The sequence below is a fragment of the Nomascus leucogenys genome, chromosome 1a (genome assembly GCF_006542625.1).
Source record: "Nomascus leucogenys isolate Asia chromosome 1a, Asia_NLE_v1, whole genome shotgun sequence".
Classification (NCBI taxonomy): Eukaryota; Metazoa; Chordata; class Mammalia; order Primates; family Hylobatidae; genus Nomascus; species Nomascus leucogenys.
The window spans coordinates 46,042,529-46,056,865 of NC_044381.1; the positions used below are offsets into that span (position 1 = coordinate 46,042,529).

General features: G+C 42.2%; 1 pseudogene; it reads right to left on the reverse strand.

The window, feature by feature from the left end:
* Positions 1 to 2,949: 2,949 nt before the first annotated feature.
* Positions 2,950 to 4,426, reverse strand: LOC100598654 (annotated as a pseudogene).
* Between the last annotated feature and the right edge of the window lie 9,911 nt (positions 4,427 to 14,337).

Sequence of the window (14,337 nt, forward strand, 5' to 3'; positions counted from 1 at the left end):
GAACATAGTGTGAGGAACTGCAGCGTCACATTGGAGCTGGGCCTCCCCAAAGCCATGCTGAAGGTGTTTGTGGCCCTGTCCTCCAACTGGAGAGATGGCCTGGGCATGAGGCCAGCATGCCCTCCTCACCTGGGTAGTAAAGTCAGCCAGGTAGCAGGATCTGCCTCCTGAAATAATTCATTCTCTGCCCCCAGCCTTTGGTGACAAGCTGAAGAACCCACTCCAAGTGGTCCTGCTGGCTTCCATGCTGACATCATGAATGTTCCTGAACCAGCTGGAGGTGAGTTTGGATATGACAGAGATACATCATTGCTGAAAGAGATCAGCAGTAGGTGAGGGTCAGGTGCTGGTTCTCTAACCCAAGGGCAGGCTGTTATCCCAGGGAACTGAATCAGGGCTGTGGAAACCACAACAGGAACCACTTGAACCAGGAAAAGAATTAAAGGCCTTTCTTGCTTGCTTAGCTTTTTTGTTGTACTTTTCATTTTTATCAAATCAATGAATTCACATAACAACAAGTTAAATAAGTGAAGAGCATGTGATGAAAAGCAGCTGTCCTCCCTCTTCTTTCTCACCTCCCAGCACCATGGCTTGGTGGTGACTTCTTTAATTCTTTTAGCTTTCACTGCTTTTCGTGATTATTATGATAACACTAATCAGTGTTTCTCAAAATATAAGTTGCAACCCACTACTGGATCATTAATTTCATTTAGGAGGTCGTGTCCAGCTCTTTTTAAAATTTTAATTGATACATAATGTTTATAGATATTTATGTGATACAAAGTGATATATCAAAACATGTATACATAGTGTGATAATCAGTTCAGGGTAATTAGCATATCATCACCTGAAACATTTATCATTTCTTTGTAGTGATAACATGTAAATGCCTCTCTTTCAGTTATTTTGAAATATACATTATTGTAAACTACAGCCACTCTGCTGTACAATAGGCCACCAGAACTTATTCCTGCCATCTAATTATACTTTTGTACCTGTTAACCACTCCCTCCCCAGTCTCTGGCAACCACTGTTTTATTTTCTACTTCTATAAGATCAACCTTTTAGATTCCACATATAAGTAAGATCGTGTGATATTTGTCTTTCTGTATCTGGCTCATTTCATTTAATATAATGTCTTCCAGGGTCACCCATGTTGTTGGAAATTAAAGGGTTTCATTGTTTTTAGTGGCTGAATAGGATTCCATTCTGTATATATACCACATTTGTAACAATCTATGTATGCATTGATAGACACTTAAGTTGATTCCATTTCTTGGCTATTGTGAATAGTACTACAATAATCATGGGAGTGCAAATATCTCTTCAGCATACTGATTTAATTTTATCTGAATCTACACCCAATAGTGGGATTGCTATATCTAGTATTTCCTGTTTGTAGGAAGGAAGGAAAGAAGGAAGGAAGGAAGGAAGGGAGGGAGGGAGGAAGGAAGGAAGGAGAGAGAGAGAAAGAAAGAAGGAAGGAAGGAAAGAAAGAAAGAAAGAGAAAGAAAGAAAGAGAGAGAAAGAAAGAAAGAAAGAAGGAAGGAAAAGCTCCAGGTATTAGAGCTACCTGACAAAAATTCATGCTGAGCCTGAACTTCCTAGAGACAGTAGAACTGAAACTGATACATCTGCACAAATGCCAGGGCTGAGTGAGTGAGACAGGCATGTTACAGCAAAAAGCCAAAGCCAATTGTTAATTTGTCCACAGTTAAGAAACTGACAGACTTAAACTACCATATAAAATGTTACATGTAAATTCTATCACAATACTGTGCTAGGTACAAGATTTTTACATTTTTTCTTTTAATAAAAAAGCTTTACACAAACAAGCCATTAGCTTATTTTAAGAAAGAAAACAGAAAGTTAGTCTGAGGGCTTTGTTTTAAATTAGCTTAAGCTATAAGATAGATATATATATATGTATATATATGTGTGTGTGTATATATAGTGATATATATCACTATATATGATATATATGTATATATGTGTATATAGATCATATACGTATATGTGTATATATGTGTATATATATACATATGTGTATATATGTATACATATGTGTATATATATGTATATATATATCACTAGATCTTCTTTTGCTATCCTTTTTCTGAAGTTTTTGGATCCATTCTTCAATTCACATTCTAAAATACCTCTATTAGCAGGGTCTTCACTTAGCACCAGTTAGGTGATTATTGTGCAAACACAGTAATAATTGCTGAGATGCATATAAAATGCATCAAAAATTGCTATATGTAACAATGAGATCACTCATCCCAACCCCTCCCCACTGAAAACTACATAACCTCTTACAGAATGTTAGTGTTCCAAGTCTTAGTGTAACTTGATCTCATAGTGAGCTGCTTGGTCCCTTTCAATTCTTTTGATTGCTGGGTTCAGTTGTTTCTCTAAGAGGCAGTTTTCTGTCAGCATCTTAATATGTAGTTCATTTCCCACTGAAACATGAGATAGGTAATTTATTTCCAGTAAGTTTGATTGTTTTCTTTTTCTCTTTTTTTCTTTTTCTTTTTTTTTTTTTTGAGTCAGAGTTTCACTCCTGTTGCCCAGGCTGGAGTGCGATGGCGCGATCTTGGCTCACTGCAACCTCCTCCTCCTGGGTTCAAGTGATTCTCATGTCTCAGCCTCCCAAGTAGCTGGAATTACAGGCACCCGCCACCATGCCCGGCTATTTTTTGTATTTTTAGTAGAGATAGGGTTTCACCATGTTGGCCAAGCTGGTCTCAAACTCCTGACCTCAGGTGAACCACCTGCCTCAGCCTCCCAAAGTGCCGGGATTGTGAGCCACCGCGCCTGGCCAATTGTTTTCTTATAAGCATTAAAAATGTCTTAATGTCTTCTTTGACTTTTCTTGATGACTTCCCTTGCAAATGTTTATGTCACTACTACCACTAACAGCCTGAAGCCCATGGTGGAGCTGCTATTTTATTTCTCACATGTCACTAGTCCATCATTTTCATAGTTACAGGAAGGGGCAATAGCTGAAGGTACACTGACAACCACTACGTGGGTAACTGTCTTATTTCCATCTGCCGGCTTTTCTTCTTTCAGCTGCAAAGTTTTCACATCATGTTCTTGCGTTCTTGCCACTGCTTCTGATTTAACCTCTGGCCCCTTTATGACCACACTGATAACTCGAGGAGGAATCTGGCCAGATGCCTGCTGAGTAGGCACTGAGAGTCTCATTACAGCTGTACCGTGGGCTATTAAAACAAACAAGGGTAAGTGCTTTCACAGCCAATGGTGTTCCAACAATGTTAATGCTTCGTGATCCAGTTAAATTGACTTTGTCTGCAGCTGACACTGTGCAAGCTGCGTAGCTGGAATGGTAATAATTTTGACAGGCTGCATGGTGATTTTTTCTTGGTTTTCAGTAGAAGCTGTCATAGTAGGGATTATCTGAATGACTACGTTTGGAGAGGTCGCTGTTGTTGGATTAGTGCTGGTTATTAATGGTGCACCTGCACTAACTGACTGAACTGCCACAGTTGAAATGTTCTGACCCAATGATGTCATTATAACAGGTACTTGCATTGCCACACGAACTGTCCTTGGAGCTGCTGTTGCTGATACAGATGCAGTGGTAGTTGGAAACCTGCATAAAGCATCGTGACCAGGGTAAGTGATATTCACGACTCTAGCTACACCCTTCTCTGCTCTGGAGAAGTTTATGGGGGATGAATTTTTTCTACCACAAACAGAGGATGCTGCTTTCAGGAGACTTTCTGCCGACAGTGACACTCGTTCCAATGATTTTTTATCAGTAGCTCCTGCTAAATTTTCATTACAAGTTTCACTTCCATCATCGTCTATGACCACTATGTTTTTGGGCATATCTTTAAACTGATGTACAAGCCTCTGTCCTTCAACCTTTGCAAGACTTCCCCTTTGGTAGCTTTGCAATAATTCCCCTTTGGTAATAGAATCTCAAAGCTCATTCCATAGTTTCATAGTTCATGTCTGGTTTGTTCCTATGCTTTCCCCAAAGCTTGGAGACAGCCTTTGAATCCACCAGCCTGAATATGCCTTTTTCTCTCTGAATCCATTTAATATACTGGGGACAAATATTTTTATCTTTAAGTAGATCTAAAAGAAACTCCCACAAATATATTACGTTTCCTTTTCCTTCTCTCGTTTTTTTTATACCTAACTCAGGAGACCCACTGGAAACTGGTGATTGTTGGGTCTTTGGTTTACGGCCAATTTTTTTCCTTTTCATTGGTTCATGGCTATCCGGTGATGTAGGAATAGGAGAGGTATCCATTGGTTCAGACCCCTCAGTTGACACCTCCACTACAGTTTCTGTAATGACATCTGGCCTTATAGCAACATGGATAAATTCAGGACTTCTTGAATCCCTCAAGTAGGTGGGAGATTTCATAGGAAGCAGGGCTTCAGCAGCTTCAATTCTCTTTTGGAGTCATGTTCAAAATAATCTTGCTCAGGCCAATGTCTTAAAGCATTTCTGCTGTTTTCCTCTAGTAGTTTCATATTTTGGGGTCTTATATTTATGTCTTTAATCCATCTGAGTTTATTTTTCTATCTGGTGAAGGATAGAAATCCAGTTTCATTCTGTGTGTGCACATCCCATTTTCCAAGCACCATTTGTTGAAGAGTCTGTCCTGTTTGCAATGTGTGTGCTTGGCACTTTGTCAAAAATCAGTTGGCTGTAGATGCATGGAGTTATTTCTGGGCTTTCTGTTCTGTCCCTTTGGTCTATTTGTCTTTCTTTATGCTAATGCCATCCTGTTTAGGTTATTATAACTTTGTAGAGTATTGTGTATTTTGAAGTCAGGCAGTATGATGTTTGGAGCTTACTTTCTTTTTCTTCTTCTCCAGATTGCTTTGGCTATTTGGGGTCTTTTTCGGTTCCATGTGAGTTTTAGGATTGTTTTTCCTATCCTTGTGAAGCGTGTCACTGGTATTTTGATAGAGATTCCATTGAATCTATAGATAGCTTTGGTTAGGACTGGCATCTTAAAAATATTAGTTTTTCTAATGCAAGAATGCAGGATATCTTTCCATTTATTTGCATCTGCTTAATTTCTTTCATCAATGTTTTATACTTTTCAAACCAGAGGTCTTTCAGCTCCTGGTTAAATTTATTTTTAGGCATCTCATTTTTTTGGTGGCTATTTTCTATGGAATTTTTTTCTACATTTGCTTTTCAGATAGTCCATTATTAGTGTATACAAGTGCTGCCAATTTCTGTGTTTTGTCTTTCTATCCTGCAACTTTACTGAATTCATTTATCTTAACAGGCCTTTTTGGTGGAATCTTCAGCATTTTCTGTATATACGAGTATAAATCTAGAGAAAAGTAAACTCTCATACACCGTTGGTGGAAATATAAATTAATAAAGCCACTGTGGCGAACAGTTAGGAGGTTCCCCATAAAACTACAAATAGAGCTACCGTACAAATCAGTGATCCCACTGCTGGGTATATAAAATCAGTATATTGAAGAGAAATCTGCACTCCCCTGTTTACTGCAGCACTGTTCACAATAACTAAGATTTGGAGGAAACCTAAGTGTCCATCAGTAGATGAAAGGGTAAAGAAAATGTGGTGCATATACACAATGGAGTACTATTCAGCCATAAAAAGGAATGAGATTCTGTCATTTACAACAATATGGATGGAACTGGAGGTCATTATGTTAAGTGCAACAAGCCAGGCACAGCAAGCCAATCGTGGCATTTTCTCACTTATTCATGGGATCTAAAAATCAAAACAATTGAACTGATGGGTATAGAGAGCAGAAGAATGGTTGCCAGAGGCTGGGAAAGGTAGTGGGAGGGGATTGGCAGGGGTAGGTGGGGATAGTTAATGGGTATAAAAAATAGTTACAAAGAATTAATAAGGCCTACTATTTGATAGCACAGTAGAGTGACTATACTCAAAAATAAAGTAATTGTACATTTAAAAATAACTTAAGAAGTATAATTGGATTTTTGTAACAGAAAGAATAAATGCTTGAGGGAATGGATACCACATTCTTCATGATGTGATTATTATGCATTGCATGCCTGTATCAAAACATCTCATGTACTCCATAAATATATACACCTATTATGTACCCGCAAAAATTAAAAAACTAAAAATAAAAGAAAAATAAAAAGAGATGCATCCTTTGGTCCCTGAAGCACTGAGGTGCTGCCATGAGGTGCAAGGACTCCTTATGGCAGCCACAGCTGGAGTGAGGTGGATGGAGATGCTGGTGATGGAGAGTGGAGTCCTGGTGAACTGCAGAGAAGGCGTCCCGCACCAGTGCTGGTGAGATGCCTTATGCTGGGGTCAGGGTGGCCTTAGGCCAGGTTCTGCCTCTGCCCGTCCCAGCTGTGTGAGAGGCTGGTAGAGATCAGCCTCTCCACACCCATTTCTCTTCCTGGGCCCCTAGGAAGACTACATTTCCCAGCCTCTCTTGCTTTCAGTTGAGCGCCAGGGGTTTTGTCAAATGGGGTGGGGGTAGAATTACATCTAGGTTGACTCCCAATGCTCAGTCCTTCATCCTCTCTCTTCCCTTCTGAACCACCCCTGAAGCCATGCATTTTAGAGACAGGGTCATGACTCAGCAGGAGCCTGGAGGCCTGAGCCACTTACCCTGTTGCTATCAGCCTGGCATGGGAAGGAGAAACAAACCTTTGCTGTACTAAGCCACTGGGGTTTCCGGCTTATTTATTGCTGCAGCATAACCTATGCTATCCTGACTAGGGTAGACTGAGCTTGGCAACAATTTTAACCTCTCTGAGTCTCCCTTTCTTCATTTGCAAAATGTTAATTGTAATATCTGTTGTACTCACGGCCATCTTTGCTGTAGGTAACAGAAACCCATTCATTTTGGCTGAAGCAGAAAGGGAATTTGTTGGAATATTTCAGGGGACTCTCATGAAATCCAGCACCTACTGCCTTTCTAGCCTTGAGGACACATCCTTTACATCCCAGCATTGTCATCCAATCCGCTGCGTCTCTGTGTCTCACAGCAAGTTCCAGAAGAAAAAAAATCTGATTGTCTTAGTTTGTGTCAAGTCAGCTGTAGCCAGAGACCAGGGTCACATAAGACAAATGTGGCCTGGGGTTTTCTTATGAGCAGGGTGCACTTTTCTGTTAGATGGGTATCAGGAGGGAGAGGGATTACTAGTGCCATTTGTAAGGAGTCATCTCTGCCCTGTAAAGAGATCCAAGGGAAGGCCTGCTACTTCTGCCACCATCCAGCCCAGCTGTCGACCCCTTTCAGCCATATTTATATGTTAGACATTTGAGTTACCCACATGGTCTGAAATTGCAGCTGGAGACCTTTCAGCAAATCTCAAAGTTCTTTCAGGACACACAACAGCGTGGACACACAGAGCAGCTGAAAGTGCCAGAGGGCGGGAGAGTGGTGTCCACTTCACAGTTATTTCAGTGCCACTGATGCATCGGTGAGCACAAAGCTATTTATTTATGGGCTTGCTCTGCTTGGTAGAGATCCTCACAGGCCTGAGACAAAGTAGTAAGGACGAAAGGAGTCTCTGAACAATAGGACAATCTGATGGCAGTTCATAGAGAGGGACCTCCACCCGAAGGCTAGGATCTGGGCTATGACTCTAGAGTACTAGCAGAGGGCACATTCTCTGTTAGCAAAACTCTGCTAGGATACTTTCCATGCACCCTGTCAAGTGATCCCAACATATGCTTTTGCATGAAACCTCAGCATTCCTGTATACAGCATGGCAGACACCTTTGGGGCATCTGCTCAGCCCATGATCACCATCTCATACAAAAGAAAAAGGACGTGATCATCCTCGCCAAGAAGGTGCGCCCAGGGGCTGCAGTGCCCGTGCTCGCCATTAGATGATGCTACTGAGCCAGGAACAATCTGTTTTTCTTTAATTTCTGGGATTTTCCTCTATTTCTTAACATTTGTTTTCTAGAAACAATGGATTGCCACTTTTCTAGTTGGAAATCTTGAGCTGTCTACTGAAAGAAGACTCTACAGTAGGACAGTGATTCATTCAGGAAATAGTTCAGAGTGATGTACGGAACCACATCAGTGGGCGGTTGTTCACGGCTGTTCACGGCTGTTCACTTTATCTGTCAGTGACAAGTGACACATCTTTTGGGGCTTGAACTTGTGGAGTCCAGTAAAAACCAGAGTTCCTGGGAAAAGCTGTAAAATACAGCCTCGTACTCTCACCCCCCTTCTTGTTTCCACCCCCACCCTCACCCCACATTTTGCAAGGGGATTATGTTTCCAGCAGAGATTTCTTCATGCCTGATGAGCTGTTAGACTACTCTAGAAAGGAAATCACGAGGATCCTGTGCTCTTGTTCAACACGTTGGTAAAGTTGGTTAGTGCAGGGCATGGCTAGGGAGGGACCGTATTCACTACGGGTCCACGAATAGCTTTTTATAGAGAGGTTTGCTGGCAGTCAAAAGGTTCAACCAATGTTCAGCAGCAATATAGTATCGCAGAATAGATGCTATTCTATTTGACCCAAAAAGTTGGCTGAACTCCTTAGGAGTGACAAGCACACTGGCCCTGATATTTCAATGAACTATGAAACAAAGCACTGACCTGCCTCTCTCTCAAATAGAATAGCATCTATTGGGCTATTTGCCCTTCTTTTACACATTGGAAATTGGGGACAAGAGGCTATTTCTTTGTGATTAGCTGGAAGAATGGAAAAGGTAAAGTAAAGCCAAATTTATTTAACCTCTGCTATATGCCAGGTACTGTGTAAGGCACTTTTACACTTGTCTCACGTAATTTAAGCCACATCACCCCTATTATTTTAAACTTTCAACTTCAGTTGACATGACCCTTGTTTCTCCCTCCTGTCTAATCTACCATTGTCTTCTACCATTGGTCTGAACTACACAGGTTTTCATGCCAGCTCTTGAATACTCCACACCTGCCAATCTCTCTGCCTAAAACTCTCCTCTCTAAGATGAGCATGGTGGCTAACGCCTGCAATCCTAGTGCTTTGGGAGGCTGAAGTAGGAGGATCACTTGAGCTCAGGAATTTGAGACCTGCCTGGGCAACCTAAATCAAAGTAAAAAAATTGAAAAATTAGCTGGGCATGGTAGTGTGCTCCTGTAGTCCCAGCTATTCAAGAGGCTGAGGTGGGAGGATTGCTTGAGCCCAGAAGTTCTAGGCTGCAGTGAGCTGTAACCACACCACTGCACTCCATCCTGGGCAACAGAATGAGACTCTGTCTCAAAAAAAAAAAAAAAAAAAAAAAAATCTGTTCTCTAGGTCTCTCTGTGTGTCTTCATTCCTTAATTCTAGTCAAGCCTGTCATCAAATGTGACCCCCTTCATGGGTCTCCAGCCCCTCCAGCCTGCATAGGTTTTCTTTAGGGCACACACCACAACCTATTTGTGTGTGTGCTGACCTGTGTGCTGCCTGTTCTCACACTAGAATGTCAGTTCCAGGAAATCAGCCTTGCTGCCAGTATTGCCGCCCCCCCTGAAATCCCAGTGCCCTGAACAGTTCCCAGCATATGCTGGAAGCTCAACAAGTATCTGCTGAATGAAAGCATGCACGAGTGGGCTAAATCGGATCACTATGGGATACATTAGATTACTGTAGAGATGATGGGGAATTTCTAAGTTTATAGATTATCAAACTTTTTTTGTCTGCCTCTGACTGAGCATGGAAAAAAAAAAAAAACAGAAACAAAGCTCGAATGAAACTAGGCTAATACTCATTGGAAAGTCAGGGAAAACTAATTTGTGCAGAGGGAGAAATTACCCTCATCTCACTTGAAGTTTTGTCACCGGTGTCTAATGAGCCAGGGGCTCCAGTACCCATCACTAAGGGCTCTCTCAGGACCTTGCACACAGGCAGCTGTATAAAGGACCCACGGACTTCCCTCCATGGCTGGAGCTGCCTGTGACAGCAGAGTGGCTGGCTGTAGGGATGTGGGTCTTTCAAGACCCCACTGACTTTATCTTCTCGTCTTCACATTGGACAGGCGAGTTGTCCAATACAAAACCCAAAGGAGTATTTTTATGTAAGCTGACACACCTTGCCTTCTATAAGTCATGGTGTTTTTTGATAAGGATATGCCGTGGTTCTCTTTTTTCCACGTGGTGTTCTCTGCTGCACACAGCCCTGACATAGCACAATTGTGCTAATGGGAAGATATGCTGACTGGGTGGTGCTTCCCTCTCTGATTTAGAAGAAATACATGGTCTGCTTTGACCCACTGGATGGATCTTCCAGCATCGACTGCCTGGCCTCCATTGGAACCATCTTTGCCGTCTACAGAAAGGTGAGTAGACAGGCAAAATGTGAGGAGGGCTGACATTTCATGTATCCCTCCTGAAGTGGTCTCTGGAAGGTTCCTAGGCTGAGAGTCATGAGTTTGGAGTCCTAATCTCTGTCCGCCTACTAACTAGAAAAGCCACTGCAGGCAAATCACAAACTTCTCTCTTCCTAAGCTCCTCATTAGAAGAATTGAATTGTTGATTCTCCCTGTGACTACTTTCTGCTGTTCCTGGGGCGGTAGAAGGACAGCCGGGATCTTGTTTTGAAATCTGGATGCAACGCCAATGTCAAACATAGTATTAGGTTCCGGGCGGCATTCGAAGACCCACTCTGTTTCTTCTTTCGGCATTGTTAGGTTCCAGGGGGCATCCGAAGACCCACTCTGTTTCTTCTTTCTGCATCTCACCTGTTAGGGTATTCATTTTCTTTTGCTGCCAGAACAAATCAGCACACACTTAGAGGCAGCAAACACCACCTGTTGATTGCCTCCCACTTCTGTAGGTCAGAAGTCCAGTCGGCTTGGCTGGGTTTTCTGCTTAGAGTCTCCTGAGTACAAAATTGAGATGACAGCCAGTCTGGCTCCTTATCAAGAGGCTCCAGGGGAGAATTTGTCTCCAGGCTCATTAAGGTTGTCGGCAGAATTCAGTTCCTTTCTGCGGTGGGATCAAGGTCCTCGTTTCATTGCTAGCTGATGGCCAGGGTCCTTCTTGGCTGCTGAATGCTGCCCGTGTTCTTAGGCTTGGTAGGCCTTCATTTTCAAAAGCAGCAATAGTTAGTCAAAGTTTTGAATCTGTGACACAACCTCCCCGTCTTGCCTCATCTCCCCTGTCCCTAGCCACAGGAAGTTCTGTGCTTGTAAAAGCGGTTTTATTAGATTGGACTAATCTAACCAGGATGACCCGGGGTGATCTTCCTATTTGAAATCTGTACCCTGATTACATCTGAAAACTCCTTGTTGCCTTGTAATGCTCGGTATTCACAGATTCTGGGGATTGGGGTATCTTTGGGGCCATTCTGCCTACCCGGAAACCCTAGCAAACAAAGCATTGAAAGAATGAAGCAACAAAAGCACGGATTTATTGAAACCAAAGTATGCTCCATAGAGTGGGAGTGGGCTTGAGCAAGCAGCTCAAGAGCACTGATTGCAGAATTTTCTGGGGTTTAAGTACTCTCTAGAGGTTTCCTATTGGTTACTTGGTTTACACCCTATGTAAATGAAAGAGTGGCCTGCAACCAGTCTGATTGGTTGTGGAAGGCAACCAATCAGAGGCTGAAGTGAAGTTACAAAGTTACATCCTATGCAAATATCTGATTGGTTTCACTTCAGCCTCTGATTAGTCCCCTCCTGAAACCAATCAGCATGCCTGTGGTCCCAGCTACTCCGGAGGCTGAGGCAGGAGAATCACTTGAACCTGGGAGGTGCAGGATGTAGTGAGCTAAGATCGCACCACTGCACTCCAGTCTGGGTGACAGAGGGAGACCCTGTCTCAAAAACAAACAAACAACAAAAAAAAAAAACGAAGAAGAAGAATAGCTGGATGCAGTGGCTTGCTCCTGTAATCCCAGCACTTTGGGAGGCCAAGGTGGGCAGATCTCTTGAGTTTGAGACCAGCCTGGGCAATGTGACAATACCACATGTCTACAAAAATACAAAAACTAGCTGGGCATAGTGGCACACAACTGTAGTCCCAGCTACTGGGGAGGCTGAGGTGGGAAGATCGCCTGAATCTGTAGTATGTTTATATTAACATATAATAATGAGCAGTTTTTTAACTTTCTTTTTCTTTTTCTTTTTTTTTTAAATTATTTTACTTTAAGTTCTAGGGTACATGTGCACAACGTGCAGGTTTGTTACATATACATGTGCCATGTTGGTGTGCTACACCCGTTAACTCGTCATTTGCATTAGGTATATCTCCTAATGCTATCCCTCCCCTCTCCCCTCACCCCATGACAGTCCCCAGTGTGTGATGTTCCCCACCCTGTGTCCATGTGTTCTCATTGTTCAATTCCCACCTATGAGTGAGAACATGCAGTGTTTGGTTTTCTGTCCTTGCAATAGTTTGCTCAGAATGATGGTTTCCAGCTTCATCCATGTCCCTACAAAGGACATGAACTCATTCTTTTTTATGGCTGCATAGTATTCCGTGGTGTATATATGCCACATTTTCTTAATCCAGTCTACCATTGATGGACATTTGGGTTGGTTCCAAGTCTTTGCTATTGTGAATAGTGCCACAATAAACATACGTGTGCATGTGTCTTTATAGCAGCATGATTTATAATCCTTTGGGTGTATGCCCAGTAATGGGATGTCTGCATCAAATGGTATTTCTAGTTCAAGATCCTTGAGGAATCGCCACACTGTCTTCCACAATGGTTGAACCAGTTTACAGTCCCACCAACAGTGTAAAAGCATTCCTATTTCTCCACATCCTCCCCAGCACCTGTTGTTTCCTGACTTTTTAATGATCGCCATTCTAGCTGGTGTGAGTTGGTGTCTCATTGTGGTTTTGATTTGCATTTCTCTGATGGCCAGTGATGATGAGCATTTTTTCATGTGTCTGTTGGCTGCGTAAATGTCTTCTTTTGAGAAGTGTCTGTTCATATGCTTCACCCACTTTTTGATGTGGTTGTTTGATTTTTTCTTGTAAATTTGTTTAAGTTCTTTGTAGATTCTGAATATTAGCCCTTTGTCAGATGGGTAGATTGTAAAAATTTTCTCCCATTCTGTAGGTTGCCTGTTCACTCTGATGGTAGTTTCTTTTGCTGTGCAGAAGCTCTTTAGTTTAATTATGAGCAGTTTTATAGCCATAGACTCCTATGTGCAAAAATGCACATTCTTGACACTTCCCCTGTCTCCTGTCCCCTACCTCTGTGGCTCGGGGACTCACACCCAAATGTGACTTCTCTGCTCTCCTTTCAAATCCTTCTCATGTTCTGACCCTTCTCTAGGCTGGGGAAGAAACTGCTGTCTTTTGTTCATAGGATAAACTTCTTTAATTCTCTTTGTTATTTATTTATTTAAAATAGTTGCTTTATAAAACATTGCAAATGTCATAATTGTTAACAATTTATCAAACCGTAGTTAACTGGTGCAGTTTGCTGAGCATATTTTATAAAGGAAAAGAAAGGAAATGCCAAAACCCTGGTAAAGTTGTTTTATTGCAGCCCAGGAGAACTAAGATTTGTTTCTCAGACACTTAAATCAGGCAAATAAAAACAGGTAAAGAGTCCTGTAGCCCCCATCTGAAGCACATCATCAGTAGAAATAGTCTGATAAGTAATGTCACCGCCCGAGGGGTTCACCTTGCCCACTGCCTAGACAGAGCCAATTTCTCAAGACAGGGGAATAGCAATAGAGAAAGAGTAATTCACACAGAGCCGGCTGTGTGGGAGACCGGAACTGTATTATCACTCAAATTAGTCTCCCCGAAGAGCATTTGGGGAGCATAGTTTTTAAGGACAACTTGGTGGGTGGGGAGAGGCCAATGAGCCAGGACTGCTGATTGGTCAGAGAAGAAATCATAGGGAGTTGAAGCTGTCTTCTTGTGCTGAGTCAGTTCCTGGTTGGGGGTCACAAGGTCAGATGAGACAGTTTGTCAATCTGCGTGTGCCAGCTGCAAAATATCTCAGGCACTTATCTTAGGAATAGGTTAGGGAGGGTCAGAATCTTGCAGCCTCCAGCTGCATGACTCCTAAACCATAATTTCTAACCTTGTGGCTAATGTTAGTCCTGCAAAGGCAGTCTAGTGCGCAGGCAAGGAGGAAGTCTGCTTTGGGATAGGGCTGTTATCATCTTTGTTTTAAACTATAAACTAAGTTTCTCCCGAAGCTACTTCAGCCTACACCCAAGAATGAACAAGGACAGCTTGGAGGTTAGAAGCAAGATGGAGTCAATTAAGTTAGATCTCTTTCACTGTCTCAGTCATATTTTGCAAAGGTGGTTTCAGTAACTAGACAGTCTTTGTACTCAAGAGAATCCACACATGTGATGTTATAATGGAGAGGCTTACCCTCTTCGGATTCAAAGTTGGAAGGCTTTGGTCATTTAATTT